The sequence below is a fragment of the Dasypus novemcinctus genome, chromosome 15 (genome assembly GCF_030445035.2).
Source record: "Dasypus novemcinctus isolate mDasNov1 chromosome 15, mDasNov1.1.hap2, whole genome shotgun sequence".
In the NCBI taxonomy this organism is placed as follows: domain Eukaryota; kingdom Metazoa; phylum Chordata; class Mammalia; order Cingulata; family Dasypodidae; genus Dasypus; species Dasypus novemcinctus.
In genome coordinates this window covers 84,196,860-84,217,988 of record NC_080687.1, presented here as the reverse complement: position 1 = coordinate 84,217,988, position 21,129 = coordinate 84,196,860, and the positions used below count along the sequence as shown (strand labels likewise).

General features: G+C 33.3%; 2 pseudogenes; both read right to left on the bottom strand.

Annotated features, from left to right (window-relative positions):
• Positions 1-925: 925 nt before the first annotated feature.
• Positions 926-3,126, bottom strand: LOC101446102 (heterogeneous nuclear ribonucleoprotein D-like; annotated as a pseudogene).
• Positions 3,127-3,444: 318 nt separating this feature from the next.
• Positions 3,445-20,911, bottom strand: LOC101446553 (nucleotide triphosphate diphosphatase NUDT15 pseudogene; annotated as a pseudogene).
• Between the last annotated feature and the right edge of the window lie 218 nt (positions 20,912-21,129).

Here is a 21,129-nt window from a genome sequence, read left to right as displayed (position 1 = left end):
AGTCATTTTAAAGTGTGTGAAATGGTATCTCATTGTGGTTTGGATTTGCATTACCCCAATGGCTAATGACATTGACCATCTTGCCATGTGCTATACAGTTATTTGTATATGTTCTTTGGAGAGATGTCTACTCAAGATTTTTGCTCATTTATTAATTGGGTTGTTTGTCTTTTTGTTACTAAATTGAAGGAATTCTTTACATATTCTGGATATTGAACCTTTATCAGATATGTAGTCTCCAAATATTTTCTTCCATTGTGCAGGTAGTCATTTTAATTTCATCAAAAATTCCTTCTAAGCTCCAAAGTTTAATTTTGATGAGGTCCCAATTATCTATTTCTTCTTTAGTTGTTTTTTCTTTGGGTATAAAGTCTAAGAAACCCTGGCATAACACAAGGCCCTGAAGATGCACCCTATATTTTCTTCTAGACTTTTATAGTTCTAGTCTTAAATGTAGGTCTTTGATCCATTTTCAAGGTGATTTTGTAGATAATGTGAGATAGGGGTCCTTCTTTTTTGGAAAAATAGAAATTCAGTTTTTGCAATACCATTTGTTATACTATTGTTTCCCAATGGACTGGAATTTGAGTACTTGGAAAAATCACTTGGCCAATTCAATTCCTCTGGTCTATACATCTGTCCTTGTGTCAGTAACATGCTCTTTATAATAATTTTTTTCTAACAGTTATATAAGGAACCATTTATTTGAGGTTTAACCTAAAATCATTCAAATGAAATTTGTATAAGCACAAATCCATACCAAGTCATGACACAGACAGCCAAGGACAAAGTGAAAACAAAGAAAACTAATTAGGTGATACGTAGAATTGGGCACAGTTGTGTCTTGTATACTACAATGTCTTATATACAAAAATCAGATCAACAGAAGGCCAATCTTCAATGTCCTCCTGCAAGATGGGTTACTTTAGCATTTCCTCCTCTTTTTTCCAATTGTCCTCCTTTGATATGGCTGGTAACTGTTTTGGTAATTGCCTCCCTTTGAAAGGCCTTGCTGTATGTGCTTTGTTGGCCACAGTACTCTGCATATCCCTGTCCATATCCACAGTTTGCTTAATTATACCCAGTAATCATATCCATCATAGCCCCTGTAGTTTTGATCAGCACAAGAGGCACTATTGTAATTTCCATATCCTTGATCACAATAGTTATTAAACTCTTTGTTTTATTTTTTGCCCTGACTTCATCCATGACCCCTAGTACTACCTTATCCACCAGGTTCAGCTCCTCTTCCTCCTTTCTGTTATTGCTGTTGTTGCCTATATACCTCTTTGGGTTGTGCAACTATTTTTTTTTTAATTTTTATAAAGGGTTTTATTTGGGGTTGAAACTTACAGTCACAAGGCCCAGGTTGTGCAAATTTGATGCTTCCCAAAACCAATTTGATGATATCTGCTAATAATTTATTTACTGGCTTTTCATCTCTATATGTGATAAAACAAAATCATCTTCTTTCAATTGCTTTTGCTTCCATAGGAAGTTCATGATTTTCAACCACTCCAAATGCTCCAAAATATTCTTTTATTTGTTCTTTAGAAGTATCTGGGATGTTTGTTTTCTAAGTTCACAACTATCATTATACACTTATTGTTTATGTATGTTTATGTATAAGTGACATATTTCAATAAATTAATTAAAAAAAAAAAAAAGAAGTATCTGGGGGAAGCAGACTTGGCCCAATGGATAGGGCATCTGCCTACCACATGCGAGGTCTGCAGTTCAAACCCCAGACCTCCTTGACCCGTGTGGAGCTGTCCCAAGCACCGTGCTGATGTCCGCAAGGAGTGCCATGCCACGCAGGGGTGTCCCCTGCATAGGAGAGCCCCACCCGCAAGGAGTGTGCCCCATAAGGAGAGCCGCCCAGCGCGAAAGAAAGTGCAGCCTCCCCAAGAATGGCACTGCATACATGGAGAGCTGACATAATAAGATGACACAACAAAAAGAAACACAGATTCCCGGTGCCGCTGATAAGAATAGAAGTGGTCACAGAAGAACACGCTGCGAGTGGACACAGAGAGCAGACAACTGGGGGGGGGGGGGGGGGGGAGAAGGGGAAAGAAATAAATTTAAAAAAAATTTTAAAAAATCTTAAAGAAATAAAGGAGTATCTGGGCTCAATCTGCCCACAAAGGCTTTTTGGCAGGGTTCTTCCCTGTTTAATGCCTTCATCCTTATTCTTTTTTTTTTTATGCCTTTACCCTTTTGAGTTCTATCAATTTACCATCCAGTTTGTGTTCCTTCAGTTCCAAAACCTTATCAACACTAGCAACGTCTTTGAAAAGCACAAATTAAATCCTCTTGATCTTCCAGTGACTGGATGTGTCTTAACTGTGCTGTATACAACCTCTCTAAATTGAGACAAATAGTCAGAACTTTCTTATTTCTAGCTCAGCCCAAGCCTACAATGACAGTTGACCACCGTCTGGCTGATTCTTGCTTGCGTTGATCTTGGAACCCTCTGGAAGTTCTTCCCTTGTTTTACTCATTCATGTCCATCATGGTGGCAGAGTTGTTAGCAGGGTGATGCTGACAACTGAGTACCAGCAGTGATAGCAGTGGAGGCGGCCGAAGTGTATAACAAGTTTAAGATCGATAAGTGTGAGTTCTCCAGCTTCATTCTTTTTTATTAAGAATTTCACAGATGAGGAGCCTGAAGGTCAAGGTAGAATTCAACAGAGAATAAGTACTAGACCAGGTCTTTGATTAGATTTCAAGTCCAGATCAGGGCTTTTTAGCTTGAAACTCAGGCTTGCATGTGATAATACAGATTCAAAACCTTGTTAGGATTATGAATTCTTTCTTGGGATACTAAGCTGGTAGTGGCAAACTAACCTATTTCTAAAGTATTTAACATTAGATTTTAAAAAGGAGTGCTAAATTAAGGAAAGCATAGTCTGAGGTTGTATTTTTCATATATGGTTTGATATTACATCCTAGTCTTTATAACAAGTCAAAGAAAATGACTCAGTAATTTCTTTTTTAATTACCAAATTTTTATTAAATAACAGAATAGAGGAAAATCAACAAGCATGATAAAAATCTGCAACAGGCATTTTATGTTAGCATTTGAATTATGGTCTCTACTTGAACTGTTGCTCCCTACTTCATGCAGGTTAGTAATGACAAACTGTAGAATATACATCTTACATAAATATGGAAAGGAGATTTACTATTTGACCATTTATCACATATTATGTGGCTGACACACAATTCAATGCCGTAATACAGAAAATGTTTCACATGCACTAATCGAAAGGATGTTGAATATATTAAGAAGCTGTTAATAAAGTGACAATCCAGTGGAACTTTCTAGGTAAAAAGGAAGAGTTCTGAAATGCAGGTACATTTTCATTCCTTACCAGACCTTATTTGTCTTTTAAAAACAAAACAAAACAAAACAAAAACCCAAGGAGTTCTTTCGGCCAACTAGAGATGATTTCCCTTGTGTCCTACCAAATGATCCAAATCATCTTCAGAAGGATCATAATCTTGTTTCTTCAAACAAAGTAGTGTCCAGAAAAGCTAGTCCAATGGAAGAAATTCATCCCAGGGAATGCAATCCCAATTTTCATTTCTGTCAGACGTTACAGTTTTCTGTTCTGAATCTTGAGTGAAGTCCTTCTCTCCTTTCATTAATATAGTGACATTATGATAATTCTCTTTCTTAACAAAAGAATTCACAACCAAGGCAAAAGGAACATTTTTTAGGTGAAGAGCCGCTTCTGTCCAGGTTTCCCTTTGAGCACGTTCTTCCCAGAGTTCGCTAAACCCCTGATGACCCCCGGAAAGTTGGAAACTGTGGCTCTGAAGGAGCTTTCCCTCTACCCCAGGAGGACAAAAAGAGGATGCCTGCAGCTTGTAAGCACCACCCCACCCCAACCCCTGGACTCCTACCACACAGCTCTCGGAAGGTAGCCTTGGCGCAGGGACACTCACTGCTGCCACGGAAAAGACGTCTATTTCTTAATTACTCATTCTGTTTGACATTTATTGATTTTTCTGATTTATATTTTCATTTTTCCATATATTAAGTTTATGGGTACATTTGAATTTCAGAATTTTGTAAAATTCTGACTACCCAAGGTGGAGTATCAAAATATTTATTGAGTTACTCTTATTAATAATATATTAGTTCCCATGTCTTAATATTGACATGTATGTTGATTATATTTCATACAACATTGTTGATTTTAATTTCTTTTGTTTGTTCTGAGTTCAGATACCTCTACCCTTTTAAACCAGTTTTTCTTTTCTATGCCTTTTCTTCCTCCCCCCCTCCATTTCCTTCCCTTTCCTCCAACCCTCCTTTCCTTCTTTTCTCCCTCCCTCCCTCCCTTCCTCCCTTCCTCCCTTCCTGCTTTTTCTTCCTTCTTTCCTTTCATCATATCTCTATCTTTCGGTCTCTCTATCTTTTCTTTCTTTAAAGCTGAGGAAGGAAGTTAACACAATGAGAAGTCTCTAAACATGTTAACTAAAGAAAGGTATGTTAGCCTTAAAAAAGATAATAGGAATTATGCACAATATACATAGCACCTTATCTATACCAGAAATTATCCTAGGTGTCTTTGCATAAATTAATTTATGTAACCCTTACAGAAACTCTATGAAATAGGTTTTAACATTGTTAAAAATTTGCAGATGAGGGAACTAATGCATGAAGAGGTTTTGCACATGCCAAAACCACAAATAGAGTTAATGTTGGGATTTAAACCCATATTGTTTGTTCCTAGAGTCTGCATTTTAAGCCACTGTAATATACTTTAAAAGAAAATATACTGCAGATTTTAGAGAATGTGTGTACTTAACTATTGCATCCTTCTATTTAAACTACCATCTCAATAGTGAAAATAAGAATATAATAAAGTCTTATATAAAGTGAAAAACTATATCCAAAAATCTTTCTTGATAACAAAATATTATTTTTAAGGAGGGAATGGGTTTGGATTATCAAAGAAACCAATCACTGCATAATCCTTACTTGCCTGGAAGCAATAATATATAATTAATGTGATAAATTGCAGATTTATTGAAAAACACACAACTGTTAAATGCTAAAATTACCTGTTACAATTTATGACTGTCAATTCAAATAATAAACTAGAAATTGTTTTCACTGGTGCCATAAATATTTTTTAGAGCAAAGTTTTAAATATGAATATAACTATTATACTAATGATTTTAAATAAAGCCAGAATCAAAGAAGAAATACCTATAGTAGCTTACACTAACCAAATAAGAAATTATAACAAATAACTTCATGTCAAGACTCTAGTGCTGTAATGACTTTAAATTAGAACTGCAACATTTCTAGGAAAGCTTGCTCATTTAACATTTTTAGGATCTGTCAATAAGATCACTTTTAGTATGAAACAGCCCATTTATTTTGATTATAACAAAAATCCCCCAATGAAACACTGAACAGAGGCCAGCAATAACACTTGACTAACCAAATGCCCAGCAAGCTATTGCATTTCCTTGAGGATTAGAGTGGGAAAATAAACAAAGACCTGAAAACATCAATGTCATTTGCAGATTCCAAATACAACCTTTAAAAATAACAGTTCTACAAAGTTTGGAGAGTTCTATATATATTTAACTGACAAGGGATCCTCTTCATAGCATTTACATTGCACTTGCATAACAGATAATTCAAGTTTTCTATTCCCTTAGTTAAATATACTTTATAATGAATCAGTCCTCCTGTTTTGGAAAATATCTGATATGGTGTGAAGGAATAGTACCTGTTTTCCTGCTAATATACAGAAAATGGATACCTTCATGTTGTTTTGCTCTTATAAGTGATTGAAATTCTTTGATAAGTTATTAATATAAATTCAAGGAAAGAAACGTTTTATATGCTTTGCTATTGTCGCCCCTCAAATTTACCTGCTGTGTGAATGTCTAACCAAGCAAATGTAAATTCCCAAAGTATAACCTTCAGAGAAGGATCTTTAAACACTGTATAGTTTATCATTTAAATCGCCAATTTAATTCAACAATGAAATATTTGAGGATGGAGGTCAGAAATGATTCAACATAAATAATAATAAAACCTCTCATGATTTTAAGGTATTTACTCAAAAATAATTAAATCAAAAACAATAAATAAGTAAATCTAGACTCTAGCAAATTCCACCATTATTTGTTCTAAGAAAAAAAGATCATAAAAAGCCACGTAGCTTTCTTGCCTTTAGGATCATGGCCAACCTACAGGATGCCCTGAAATTTAAGAAAACTCTAATTTTACAGGCAATGGCATTGCCATTAGTGACTTTATGTTTATGAACTATAATGTATGATGATTTGATTTCAGAAAGAGACCCCAGTCTTATTCCCTGTGGCACACTGACCGGAAAGAGGTTGCTGTTTCTCAGGAAGCTACAGGGATTCACTTTTCCTTAATCATGTTTCACAATGTCTATGTTTAGGGTTTGAAAAATTGGGGACTCCTTAACTCCAAACCTTCTTTTATTGTAAAAACAAAGGAAAAGATCCTTAAGAAACTAAGAAGACTGAAGATGGTTAAATTATATTTTCTATTTATTCTATGTTAAATTATATTTAATAATTCACTGAATTGGTCCTACTCCTAAAATTTTCCTGTCTAGTACTCTTTAATTCTTTTAAAGAAGGTGGAATAGAGTTAGGATTGCTTGGGATTTTTTCCTAAGACTCTCCAAGTTTGACAAGATGACTTATCCTGATTGGAGGGGAGGAGATATTATGGATTCAGGAGGTCATGATATTTCATTTATTATTTATGTCTGGAAAAGAGGAATGCCTGAGGATACATTTGAATTTAAATTTTATCCTACATTATTTGGGACATGGGAGAACGTTTCATAGATAATAGTTACTATTTATCTTTTACTATATTTTTTGATAAATTCATTAACTAACAAATTTTAAGGGAAATTATTTTTTTTCCATTTTAAAGTGAATAATTTGAGGCACAGAAAGATTAATGCATTTCTAACAATGTATTAAATAGTTACTAAACAATGACATCTGGATTCAAACACAGGCAGCTTTTTCAAGACCTAATTGGATAAATAGATGATAAGTAGTTGTATAGATTTTTTGATAGATGGATAGAGGTAGCTGTATAGGTAGATAGATGGGTGGGTTGATGGATAAATAAACTGATGGATAAAATAATAGATTATCTAGCATACTACTCAGGCAAGTAAACTTTTTTTTTGAAAAGCTCTTTAGATGTAATATACATATATTTAATTATTAAAAACATATATCTTAGAAAAACTACATTTATCTTGGTAGACTTTGCTCAATGTTCATGTTAATTTAATTCTGTCACTGCAAAAATAAAAGGAAATATTATTACCTGAACCTATCAACTAAATACTTAAAGAATCTCCTATCATTTTACCAGAATATTTAGTAATGTTGCTTGAACTTTGATTTGACTGGATAGTACCAAGTTATAATGCTCTATTAGAAATATATAGCTGAGTAAGTATGAAAAATTATAAATTTACCCAATACATTAACTTCATAATCTTCTATAATATCACTTAATATACTATAATTATTAGTGTATGCATACATTCCAGCATACTTAAACTATTCTGGAGAAAACTGCATGTCAATTTTTATTCTCAAAGTCAATTTCTAGTACAGTGGTAGACACTCATAAATTAATATTGAATTGCTAAAACTATTTTTATTTCTATATTTATGTGGGAAATTTTAATATGTTAAAACAGGTTTCCTTAACTGGCTTTCTAACTTTCCATTTTTATAGTTAAACAGACTTTCAATAGTAAAACTTTAACTAAGACAAGATATTCGTAATTCCAAGGTCTTGATTTGACAACTGATTTCATATAGTTACATATTCCTTCTTCTCAGCTTTCTTAAATTTTCTGTTTTCTTTTTGTTTTAGACAACTTAAACATTCTTAGCATTCCAATCTTCATGACAAAGCAGTTTCTTATTCTATTATCCCATCTGTTTTCTTCCTTTCTCATAATATTTCCTTTCCCTTCATTTATTAATTATAGGTATTCCTCCAAAGCTTTATTCGTTCTCTAAGCTTTCTTTATTTAATAAATCATCTAATCTAAAGAAGAAAGAAAAAAAACTAAAACCTTTTGAGAAATTTGATGGTGATAATGATATGAGTTCATACATAAATTTAATTTCTGGAGTCTTTTCCAAAAAATGAATAATCAAAACTGAAAGACACATTCCCATATCCTAAATCAATTCAGAACCTGCAAAGGGGTGACTCAGAAGATGCTGCAAAAGAAAGATTAAAGTACTGTGTCATTTTCTGCATTCTCACTTAGAAGGGAATAGATGTTTGATTTTTATCTGAATCCACATAAGGCTTTTCTCACATTTAGAGAGGTTGACAACTACATTTCATACAGATAATATTTGATTTAACTTTAATAATCTTAGGGTCAACAAACCAATAACAGCAGAATTCACGTTTTTCCCAAGGACACATGGAAATTTTACAAAACAAGCCACAATAAATATAAAATGATTTTGTATTCTGTCAATCATAATTAAATTAGAAATTAATAAAAGAAAGAAATTTTAAAAATTCACCAATATGTAATAATTAAACAATACATTACTAAATAACTAATAGGTCCAAAAAGAAATCACAAGAAAAATTATAACACACTTTGAGATTAGTAAAATGAAAATACAGCATACCAAAATATTTCAGAGACAACTAAGTCAGTGCTTTAGTTAAGAGGGAAATACATACACATAAATATCTATATCAGAAAAGAAAAAGGATTAAGCCAAAAGTATTAGGGAAAGTAAATAAATTTTACTTCACCAAACTTTAAAAAATTAAAAATATTTGTACTTTATTGGGTACTATAAAGGAAATTAAAAGGCAATCCATGCATGTGGAGAGAAATTATTTGCAATTCATATATCTGTTAAGGGAGTTATATCTAAAAAAGATCGCTTATGATTGAACAGTAAAAAGCCAAGTATCCCAATTAAAAATTGTCAATGTATTTGAATAAGCATTTCTCCAAAGAAGATGTAATTATGCTCAAAATAAACACAAAAAATATACTCAATATCATTAGTTGGAAAAATGAAAACCAAAAGCACAATCAGACACAGGAAAATGAGTCTAATAAAAAATTCAATGGCAAATGTTGAAGAGGATTTGGAAAAATTGAACCTCTCAGATTTTACTGGCGGGACCGTAAAATGGTACAGCCACTTTAATTTTTAAAAGTTTGACAGTTTTCCTTTTTGCACAACTCTCTGAATATATAAAAATACATATAATTTTAGATTTTAAAACCAGAGAATGAAAGCTATATGAGTTTTATTTCAATAAAGTTTTTGTTAAAAAAAAATGTTTACAGGTAAGAGGCTATGTCTGGAAATGCCCATAGCAGAAGAGAGAATAAAAAGGGCTATAATGATATTGAACTAAATCAAAGGTCCTAAGTTTTTGAGTGAGGCAGAAATGATAGTCAAATGATAGATAGAACCTACCCATGAGTCAGACACCCAGTTTAAAATCCTAACTCTTTTATTTCCTAGTATCATAACCTTGACTAATATCCACATTATAAAATGGGGATAAATTAAATTGTGAATATTAAATGAACTAGAACACATAAAATATTTTATTAATGGGTGGCATATGATTAACACTAGCTATCATTATTTTTGCAGACAGGAAGTAGATCAATAGAAATGGAGAGAGACTGGCATTTGCACACCTTTGAGTATCTCTATGGACCCCACAGACGTTTGGGTGAGGGACAGAATATAAGCAGACTTCCACCATGTGCAGAAGTTAGCATGATAGACAGGAAATCCTGAGCTTTTCCACCTCAACCCATCTCTCCTTGAGTGAGACTGCAAGTTTTAAAAACAATAGCACATTTTTGGGAAGAGAGGGATACCAAGATCTACACCAAAGAAAAGAATACATGAAGAATAGGACAAAACTTTGTAGTGATGGAATTGTATTGGACTGTGGCCAGAGTACTTTTATCCATATATATTTATTTATTTATTAGTATATATACAATTTGGGAATAATTATAAATTTGCAGAAAAGTTGCAAAGAAAGTACAAAGAGCTCCTGTATACCCTTCAGTTAGTTTCCATAATGCTAACAAATTATGTAAAGCTGATACCTATTTTCATGGAGCATTTAGCATTGGTATATAACTATTCATTAAAAATCATACTTTATTCAGATTTCACCAGTTTTTTCACTTTTGCCCTTTTCTATTGCAAGATCGAATCCAGGACACACTGTGCATTTAGTCTTCCTTTCAGCTTTCTCTGGTCTGCTTCATTCTTTCCTTATTTTTCATGAATGTGAGCGTTTTGAAGAGTACTGGTCAGGTGTTTTGAAGAACACTCTCAACTTTGGTTTGTCTAATGTTTTTTTCAAGGTTAGATTGGGATTATCCTTTGAGTTTGTGAATATGTCACATTACATATCAAAAGGCACTTTGCAAACGTGATTCTGATTAAAGAATTGGAGATGGGGAAATTATCTAGGTGCTTCCAGTATACTCACTTAAATCCTTCACTGTGGGGAATGTTTTCCTGGACATGGTCAAATGGAGATGAGACTTAGAAAGGAATGATCCGAGGGATGAAGCATTGCTGGTTTTGAAGATGGAAGAGGATCACTAGCCAAGGAATCCGGAAAGCTTCTAAAAGCTAGAAATGATAAGGAAACACTTGCTCCCTGAGAACCTCTAAAAAAGGATGTGTATCAATAAGGCCATATTGGACTTCTGATCAACAGAACTGTGAGACCAAGTGTGCTATTTAACCCACTAAGTGTGTTGGTAGTTTATTATGGCAGCAATAAAAAACTAAGGCAGTGCTATACTCCAATACTAGGAATTAATTTTATTGCACAAGTTGTTTGTGCTTTGGCCATTGTGAAGGTTTTCAGGTTGATCCCTGTGTTGTTTTGGGTTATTACCCTTTTATTTTTTCACCATTTCCTTACTTTTTGGCTCTACAGTCTGCTCTTGCCCTAACCTACATTGTCCTTGCTCTGGCTCCACAGCTAGCCATTTCTCAAAGACACTTGATTCCACTTATTGTAGCACAGTATTTAGAAAACAATATCTGGGTTTTGAATAGTCTGGTTGCTATGGGGGGGGGGTGTCACTATTTCAAGACCATCGCAGGAAATATAGGTAAGTAATAACCAATATGTACACATATCTATATATTTTTTAATAAACATGAGTGTATAATGAAGTCTTGGACTTTAATCCAGTGTCAGAGAATTCATTCTGCCATTCTAGCCTTCCTCTTTTGCTTTTTTCTAAGTCCTTTCTTTTATAATAAAGAAACCAACTCCTTTTAACTTCTGTTTATTTCTTTTTTTTCAACACTAATATTCACACAGAGTGTCTTCAGAATTGATAATCTCTATTCCAGTGAGAAAAAGAATTACTAAGTAGAGAGGAGTTATTTTTGCCTTTAGCCTTGAAGTTTCCAGTCAAATCACCATTATTTGAAAGTTAAGTAAGTCGGGTTCTTCCTCCCATGCCCTTCAGTGAGGTCATGTTATAGATTTGTGATGCAGTTACATGCATCTGTCACAGAATATGGTCCACCAGTGATCCCCTTCTCCTGGGTGTGTGTTCAATTGTTATGCTTTAAATCACATTCTTAGTGATGTATGATTTTATGGGTTTTAACAAATGCATAGAATTATGTATCCATTACATCAATACCATACAGAAGAGTTCCATCATCTTAAAAATTCCCCTGTACATCATCTTCATGGACAACCAACTCCTCCACCAACACTGAACACCTGCAACTACAGATCTTTTTAATTCCTATATTTTTCTTTATATAGATTGTCATGTAAAGGAAATCATTAACATATAGTCATTTGATCTAGCTTCTTTCCCTTAGGAAATTGCATTTAGGAGTCAGTGTTCCATGAATCAATAGCTCATATCATTTTATTGTGGAATAAAATTCATTATAGGGATGTACCATTTATCCGTTTACCTGTTAAAGGACATCCTGATTCCTTCCGGGTTGTGATGACTATGAATAAAACTGCTACCAATGTTCATGTATATAATTTTGCATGAAGATAATTTTCAGTTCACTTGGGTTTCATAAGAGAGCACTTATTGGGTCATATGGAAAGCTCATGTTTAAACTTCTAAGAAACTGCCAAATCATCTTCTAAGGAGGATGAACTATTTTTCACTTCCATAGCTACTGATGATAGTTCCTCTTCTCTGCATCTTAACCAGCATTTGCTATTGTCAGATTTTTGGACTTCAGCCATTCCAATAGTTGTATATTAGTATCCTTTGTGGTTTTAGTTTGCATTAAATTAATGACAAATGATGTTGAACATCTCTTATTATTGCTATTGCTATATTGCTAACCGTATCTTCTGGATGATGTGCCTATTCATATCTTTAGTCCTTTGCAGAGCAAAAGACTGTTTTTTTACTTTGGTAAAAAATCAATTTTTAAACTATTTTTTTATAACGTCCATTTACAAATTTTAATGGATTGGCCTTTTTTTTGCTTGTACCTAGAAACATGTCACCAAACCCAAGGTTGTGTACATTTTCTCCTATTTGTTCTTCTATAATTTTATAGTGTTATGCTTTAGTATTAGGTTTATGGTCTATTTTGAGTTACATTTTTATATGGTATGAGGGTATGTTTTAAGGTTCATTGTTTTGTGTATGGATACCAAGATATTCCAAGACCATTTGATGAAAAGTCTTTTTTTCCCCCACTGATTTGTCTTTGCATATTTGTTAAAACTCAGTTGACCAGTTTCCTTTTTAACACTAAAAAGTGATTTTAAATACCAGGGTTGCTACATGGGGTATTACCTTGGACACAAAGAAATTTGATGTTCTTAGAGGAAGCAAAAACATAATTTTTGTAAAGTTGTATCCAGGGGCTTTCTGTTTATGCATTCAATATTCCAGTCAATTTAATAACTTGGTTTGTTTACTACCTCTTTTTATTTTCACAACTCCAAAGAAAATCAGATTCACTAGCGCTGTTTTAATATCATGTCTCCTTGTATTTTAAATTTATATATATTTGTGTGTGCCTTTGTCTGGAATCTTCTTTTAAACTAATACCAACAATATTTCACACTTTTTATATTGAATGGCACTATACCACAAACTGTTAATATTAAAAAAAATGCATTTTCTTTAGTCCAATATTTTTTCTCCTGAGACAATGTGATGGATAAGCCTTAAAATGACTCCCAGTAATTCCTGTTCCTAGGTTCCATGTTTTTTGTGTAATCTCCTCCCATTGATTATGGGTGAAACCTGTTACTTGCTTTGATCCAATAGATTATGTGGCAAAGAAAATGGGAGGTCACCCAATGATTTGGTTACATTATATGTTTAAATGATGGGATGTCACTCCCATCCATGGTTATTGTGTTAAATGACTCTTTTATTAGACTGGATCTAGACAATTTTCTCCTTTACTAATTTGAAGCAGGAAGCTGCCTGTTTTGAGAGAGTTTATGGACAGGATCAAAGGGCAAGAAACTGCTGACAGCTTCTTGGAACTGGGAGTGTTCCCCTGTCAAAACCAACAGGAAGATGGAGACTTTAGGCCTATAACAACAAGAAATTGAATTCTGTCAACAACCTGAGAAGGCTTGGAAGCAGATTCTTCTCCACTTGAGCTTCTGTTGAGAATGAAATCCATCCAGTACTTTTATGGCAGCCTTGATCCAGAACCAAGGATCTAGCTAAATGGGGCTAAACTTCTGAACCAGGGAAACTGTGAAAAAATACGTATTGCTTTAAGCTGCAATACAGTTTATGGTAATTTTATGTACAGTAATCGAAAACTTATTGCTAGGTTTCTATGGTTTTTCTATGGTTTTTCAGGCTGTATAATGCACAAATCTGGAAACTTCAGTTCACATCACACTCTAGATTTGTACACTGTACAACTTGAACAATTATATACAACAACTTGGTATCTCCATTTATTAAATTTTTTTCCTGGGAGTAACAAGTCATATTTTGTTTCTCTACATAACTTTCCTAGCTTAATTATATAAAATAAAGTTTTACTAGTTAAAATGATACAAATTAAATTGGGGAAAAACAAAGAAAAGAGTCAGCCCCTTGTAAACCATGATAGGCTAATTTATTAGATTGCAAGTAAGGAGAATGGCAGATCTTTCACATTTCTTGATGGTGAAATGCCCTTTTCAAATTTTTTATTAACTCTTCAATGTTAAATGGTCATTTAAAGACCCTCTAGTTTATATTTCAAGTTTTATAGCTAGGTGAAATAAAATACCACTTTAATCTGTGACTTGTCAAAGGACACTTTCTTAATTATGGTGGAAATGAATAGAATTTTATGTGTTCTGACAACTAGTTATATGCACTTCCTACTATATCATGCTGCCATATGCATGCCATGCATATCCTGATATCATTATTGCATTATTTATTAAAATAAATATCAAATATGAAAGGTATTTACTTATTAAAACTGTAAGTATATGTATTTGAATAACATGAACTCAGAACAAATGTGGAAATTTTTATCAAATTGTAATGATTTTCCCCCAAATAGTAGACTTTTAGGTAGTATGTTTCATCATACAATGTAAACTTAAATAAAGAGATTTCTAAGTTTCAAAGATCTGAAGAACAATTTTTAATAGTTCCTGTGTTACACCACTTCTAGTGTAAAAAGACCCTGAATATATTTGCTGTGGACTATCGCATAAGAATGTGTGTATAGCAAACAGTTAAGAAGATGGAAGTAGTAACTTCCTCCAGAACTTGGAAAGCTTATTGTCCCATATAACATATTTGGGTACATCAATCTCAGGTTTCAGCTCATGTAATGCCACCCACTGCAAATGCAGGTATCAAATGACCTTCTTCATGTTGCTTTATGGGAATTGGGCCTCCAACTGGTACCACAAAATGCTGATACTCTGGCTACTGCTATTCTGTGAATAAAAACGTCCTTTGACTCTGAACTAGGAGTTTCCTATATTCTGCTTGTATCAATAAATCCTTGGCAGGCTAACTTGTTTGACTGAGGTAAAGGAAAGTACAGATTTTTCACAATTCTTTTTTTTTTTTTTTGTCATTGATTTTTTAAAATTTTTATTTTATTTTATTATTTTTAATATATATATATTTAAAGATACAATGATTACATAAAATGTTACATAAAATAATATCAGGGATTCCCATGTGCCCATTCCCCACACCTCCCACTTTTCCCCATATTAACAACTCCTTTCATTATTGTGGTACATTCATTACAATTGATGAACACATTTTGGAGCACGGTCACCAAGCATGGATTATAGTTTATAATGTAGTTTACACTCTCTCCCACCCAATTCTGTAGGTTATGGCAGGATATATAATGGCCTGTATCTGTTTTTGCAATGTCATTCAGTACAATTCCAAGTCCCAAGAATGCCCCTATATTGTAATTCTTTTTCCCTCTCCCAACTTCAGCACCTCCAGTGGCCACTGTCTCCACATCAATGATATAATTTCTTTCATTGATATAATTAATTTCATTTCACAATAAGTCTATAGTAGAATACCAGTAGTAAAATGCTGGATTTTACAGTACACTATATGATAGACTTCCTTACTTTTTAAACAAATGATCAAAATAAAAAAATAAACAACTCATAAAATCAAGAGGAAATATTGTTAATTGCACTGTTTAGGGCCACTACCTTTTGCATTCAGCTAAGATATTTATTTTATTAAATATGTATCTTCAATAAAATGTTAATCATTTTGTCTTTAAGAATCTGTCCTGGAAATTTTCAATTTTTAAATAAATATCTACTAATTAATTTTCTGTTTTCTCTAAAAGTACCTCTTCCTTCCTTCATGTAAATTTAAAAGAAAATCTTTGCATAAGTAATCAAGGATAGAGAGTTTTTCCTCTAAATAATTGTTTACTTTTCAAAACTCTAACCACTGCAATTGGTTTATCTTGCACATAAATACTACAAAATTAATAATTCTGTGAAAATACAAGGACTAATCCACTTTTCCTAAAGTGAAAAATAATATACAATTTTATACTTTAAGAGATGCTTTATATTAAAAAATAAAGTTTCAGAAATGTAGGCCTAAGTTAAAAATGTCTTATGCATAATGGTATTGAAATATTTATTCAGTTTTGTGTTCTGTGGAATAGCTTCCAGGCAAATTCTATTTATTTTTTCTGAGAAAATGCCTCAAGAGATACAATTCTTAAACTATACTAAATTAACATTACTGCTGTTTTATGGGAGCCATGATTATTCATTGTATCCTCATTTGTCTACTTGTGATTCCATTGGGAGAGAAATAATGTTCATTTTAGAAAGACCTTCTGCCATGATTACAGAGTCCTGCAGTGAAGTTTAAAATGTGTGTAATTCCACAGTATTTGTGGAATAATCACACTGTTTACATGCAGTGATGATGTTAATGAAACTAGGTCATCATCTTTAAACAAATGTTTAACCCTATTAGTGGAATAAATATTCACTGTTGAAATAATCTGCTAATTGCTTCCCTGGATTGAAACACTAGCTGGCATTTGATCCTTCATTCATTTTATACATTGTTTATTCAGGATTAATAATACTTAAAAAAACAATATCTCATTTTATTATGAGTTTTATGATCATATTACTTAGGACATAACACAATCTGTATATCCATAGTTAAAGAAAAAATATTTAGGTATATTTATTTCTGAATACAAACCCCAAAGTAGGGTTATACTTTAAGTTGTATACTTCTTATTTGAAATTCTAAGAGCATTTATCTAGGTATTTCTACAAAATCATTTTTCAGGATGGTACTGTATACATTTTAACTTATGTAAAAAAGGAATTATAATAGGACACTTAAAAGCACAATCTTGGATTCTTACATGATTGGTATAACCTTTTTACCCCACCCTTTATTTCAAAGATCTGTAATTTAACTTCCTTAAACCTAGACTTATCTTTATGTACATAAAACTAATTATAATTAACTACCTATAACATTGTTATACTGATTAATGAAATAATATATTTAAAGGACATGGGAGGATGCAAAAGAAAGTACTAAATATATTCTACTTCTCATAATAGTAACTATAATTAATTTAACTAATTCCCACTTTTGGATGTGAGGTTTTTTCAAATTTCTCACTGCTCCAGATAATTATTTGTCATTTATCATGTTAGGTAGATGTAATTAAGAAATGACAGAAGTCCTAGAAATACAAATCTTGAATTAAATTTCGGAGGTTGTCCATCAGAAAAAGTGTAATGATTTACAGTTTTCCTGGACTGTAGGAGAACTTGCCCCATCTGATACAATGTAGGGTGTTAACATTTTAAGCAAAGTCTTTGGAAATTTGACCAACATAAGTGTCTCATTATTTTGATATAGATTTCCTTGATTCCTAAAAAGGTTGACTGTCTTATGTGCTTATTTTGAATGTGCAATTTTGTGTTTATTTATGAATTTTCTAGCTCCTATGCACAGCTCGTATTATTTTGATAATATAGTACTTTTTATGATGTTGCAAATGTTTTGCCCAATTTGCTTGTTGTGTGTTCCTCAATTTGATTGTTCTCTGTTTTCTGATATCTTTAAGATTACTATTTTTAGTCAGTTATTATTTCAGTAAAAAATATGTATGTCTTATTTAATTAATTACAAAACTGATATACTTTATAACAGTCAAAAGAAATACCTCTATTTAAAGAAAATAATTGTTAAACTGTAAGTACTTATTATTTCAGCCCTCCTAAAATATCCAAAGTCTATTCTGTTCAGACCTCAGATCTCACATGAGGAATTTGCAAAGAAAATGAGAAATCTTACATAAAGGAAAAAGTCAGTGGTAATGCCTGTTGATTATCCTTTATTTACAGCGAGGGTCCCAGAAAGCCTTTTCACCTGCACGGAGGTATTTGAAATGATGTGTATAGACTGAGATGAAACTAATGAATTCCTATGCACCTTCATGGATCTGCCTTTGAGCTACTTGTCCAGATTGTATTTCCTTTAAAAGAAAAAAATGAATCAGGTCATGTCTAAAACCATCATCCAAAATAGCAAAATGTGTACTTTTAAAGTTACACCCCTGATTATTGCTTAGTCTTTTATTGTTCTCTTCTATCTGTTCATTAGGGCATTTGGAGAAATAGCATTTAGTAAACACTGGAAAATTATATCTTTACACATGTACAGTAACATAGATATAAGGATAGAGATACATATAGATATTGATATATATAAAGATATATAAGATATATTGATAGATATAGAAAAATAGATGTATGTATATATATACATACATATACATTTAATATTATGTTTTTGTGCATTTAGCATTTCAACTTGAAACATAATCACACATTATATTCCCAAAATATGTACACAAGTTTTAACATTGTCATGCAATTCCATTATATGCACACACTATGTCTTTTGCTTAACCAGCTAGTAATTTAAGATTGGTTTTTTTTTTTGTTTCAAAATCATAAACAACCTGTGTGTCAGGAAATAAAATATGTATTCTATTATTGTAAAATATTTCACCATCAGTGTAAATATCTCCTCGGATAATTTAGTAAATGTTTTTTGATTGCATGATGGGTACATTTAAAATAGAGGTTCTGAGGGGAAGGAGAGGGAAGATTAGGTGTAACATGGAGGCATTTTTAGACATTGGAATTGCCCTGCATGACATTACAATGACAGATACAGGCCATTATTCATTTAGGCTTAACCTATAAAACTGAGTGGGGCAGAGTGTAATGTAAACTAAATCAATGGTTAGTGGCAATGCTTCAATATGTGCTCACATTTTAACAAATGTACCACCCGAATATAAGATGTTGTTAGTGGGGGAATGTGTGGTAGGAGGAGAGGGTAGGGCATATGGGAATCCCCTATAATTTTTATGCAACATTTATGTAATCTAATGTTTCTTTAAAAATAAAAAAATAATAAAATTTACTAGATCATAATTAAGCATCTGTATATATAATAAAACAAATGCTAACACATTCTTGTGCTAATCATTCCACACCATTACTAAAGCCACCCCTCCATACACTCTACTAATATAAATATAATAAAAAATAACAAAAAGTAAAAACTGAAGTACAAAATTAAAACACAAATCAATGATAAAACTCTTTGTTTTAAAAAATTGATGACCTGGAGAATAATTGCAAAAATTATACCTTCGAAAGTGGTTCTTTGATATTCTACACAGTTGCCATCACAAGTTCTTTGTTAAACCTTTTCATCTTGGCTGGTAAGATACATTATTTTAAAAATGTATCTTTTGCATAATTAATAACATCAGTGTACTCATATTTATTAGACATTTAAATTTCTTATTTTGTGAATTACCTCTTGATGTCCTTGAACATTTTTCATTTTAGAGTTGATGTTCTGCTTTGCATTCATAAATGCTACAGGTATGGATGGGACGTATCTCACTGAATATCAATCTATACCAAATATCTTCCCCATACTCCTAATGCATGGGAAAGTTTATTTCCCAGTCATGTTATATTTATATTATATTATGTGTTTATATATTTATATTTCATATTTATATTGCTATTTCATTTTTACTTATAATTTTTTTTCAATGTTTAGTTCAGCAAAACTATCAAAATAGTACATCTGAGTCCCTGCCCAAACATTAGGAAAGGGGAAGAAGAAACGCTTTAAAAAAGCCTAACCTGGCGCCCCACAAGCACATCTCAATGTGTAGCACAGCCACAACCCAGGTCTCAGGTTGTATACTCATCGCATTTCTAGTTTTCTTGTTTCTTAATAAACTCTTTATTCTCTTGCTTATACTACGCTGTGTCCTTAAATTCTTTTATGCGACATTGTGAAGAACCTAGAAGCCCAGAACCCAGAGCATTACACTAACATATTTGGTGAGCCAAGGCAAGAGACAAAGAGGAAAGTAACGCTCCCTGACATGTATGGAGACTGGTGAGTCCAGGCTTTTTAGTTAAAGCCTGTCTGTGCCCCTTTTGTTTTATTATCAAGGCCCCTGAGACTCTCACCCTGTCCCAAGTCTGGAGGTTTGTTCCTTACTCAGCCTCCAGGAGGCCTTGAGATTTCTGTTAATCCATTACCTCCAGGTTCCCTACGGCAGTTTGCCTGTAAGCCACAGATCAGTCTCTGCTTCTAAACTGTCCCCACAACATGCAGACAGTGAAGAGAGCAGGACTCCTGAATTCCAGGACGCTAGCTTGGTGAGGAATCCTTTCAGTCAGGTCAAGCAGTGCAATACCACCCAGACTGATGATCACCTTGACCTTCCCCTAGGATAATGGGCAGCTTCCCCAGCATTCCAGCAGACTTCCTGTTGGGGTGCCTTCTCTGAACCTGCATACTGATGTTCTAAAAAGGAAGAGGGTAATCTTTTCTTCCTACACCACATGGCCACAGTATGGCCAAGAGCAGGCTCTGCATGGGACCTTGAATTCCAGTTAAACTTGTGCAAGTGAGAAGGAGGGGACCCGAGGGCTGGAGACCACATGGTAAAGTCTCCTTAAAGGGATGAGGAAATGCACTACTAAATTGGTCAATTTTAATCATCTCAGGGAAATAACTCAGAGGCCGAACCTAAAAATCTAGCCTTCTTTCAAAGAAAGCTGGTAGAGGCAATAAAATCAGGCTCTAATAGACCCTTACTCTAGAGAAGGACAGCTCCTCCTAGGAACTCACTTTATTAATCAGTCTGTGCCAAATATCCAGAGAAATCTGCAAAAACTGTCCTTGGGCCCTCAAGCTTCCGTTAATTACCTTTTAGAAAGAGCCTTCTCAGTTTTCAACAGCTGAGACATGTCCCCAAGATGGAGAAGGTAAGGAGTGGTGGGCACAGGTTCCAGGGCAGCCTCACCTTTTAGCAGCCACCAGTAAAGGCATGACCCTCTCAGGATCTGAAGCCACACATGAGCCATCAATCAGGAGGAGCCTGGGGTGACCCTGATGTGGCAGGGAAGTTTTATTCATTTCCCACATTAACTTGGAAGCCACAGACCTGTCTCTCTGAACCTTTCCA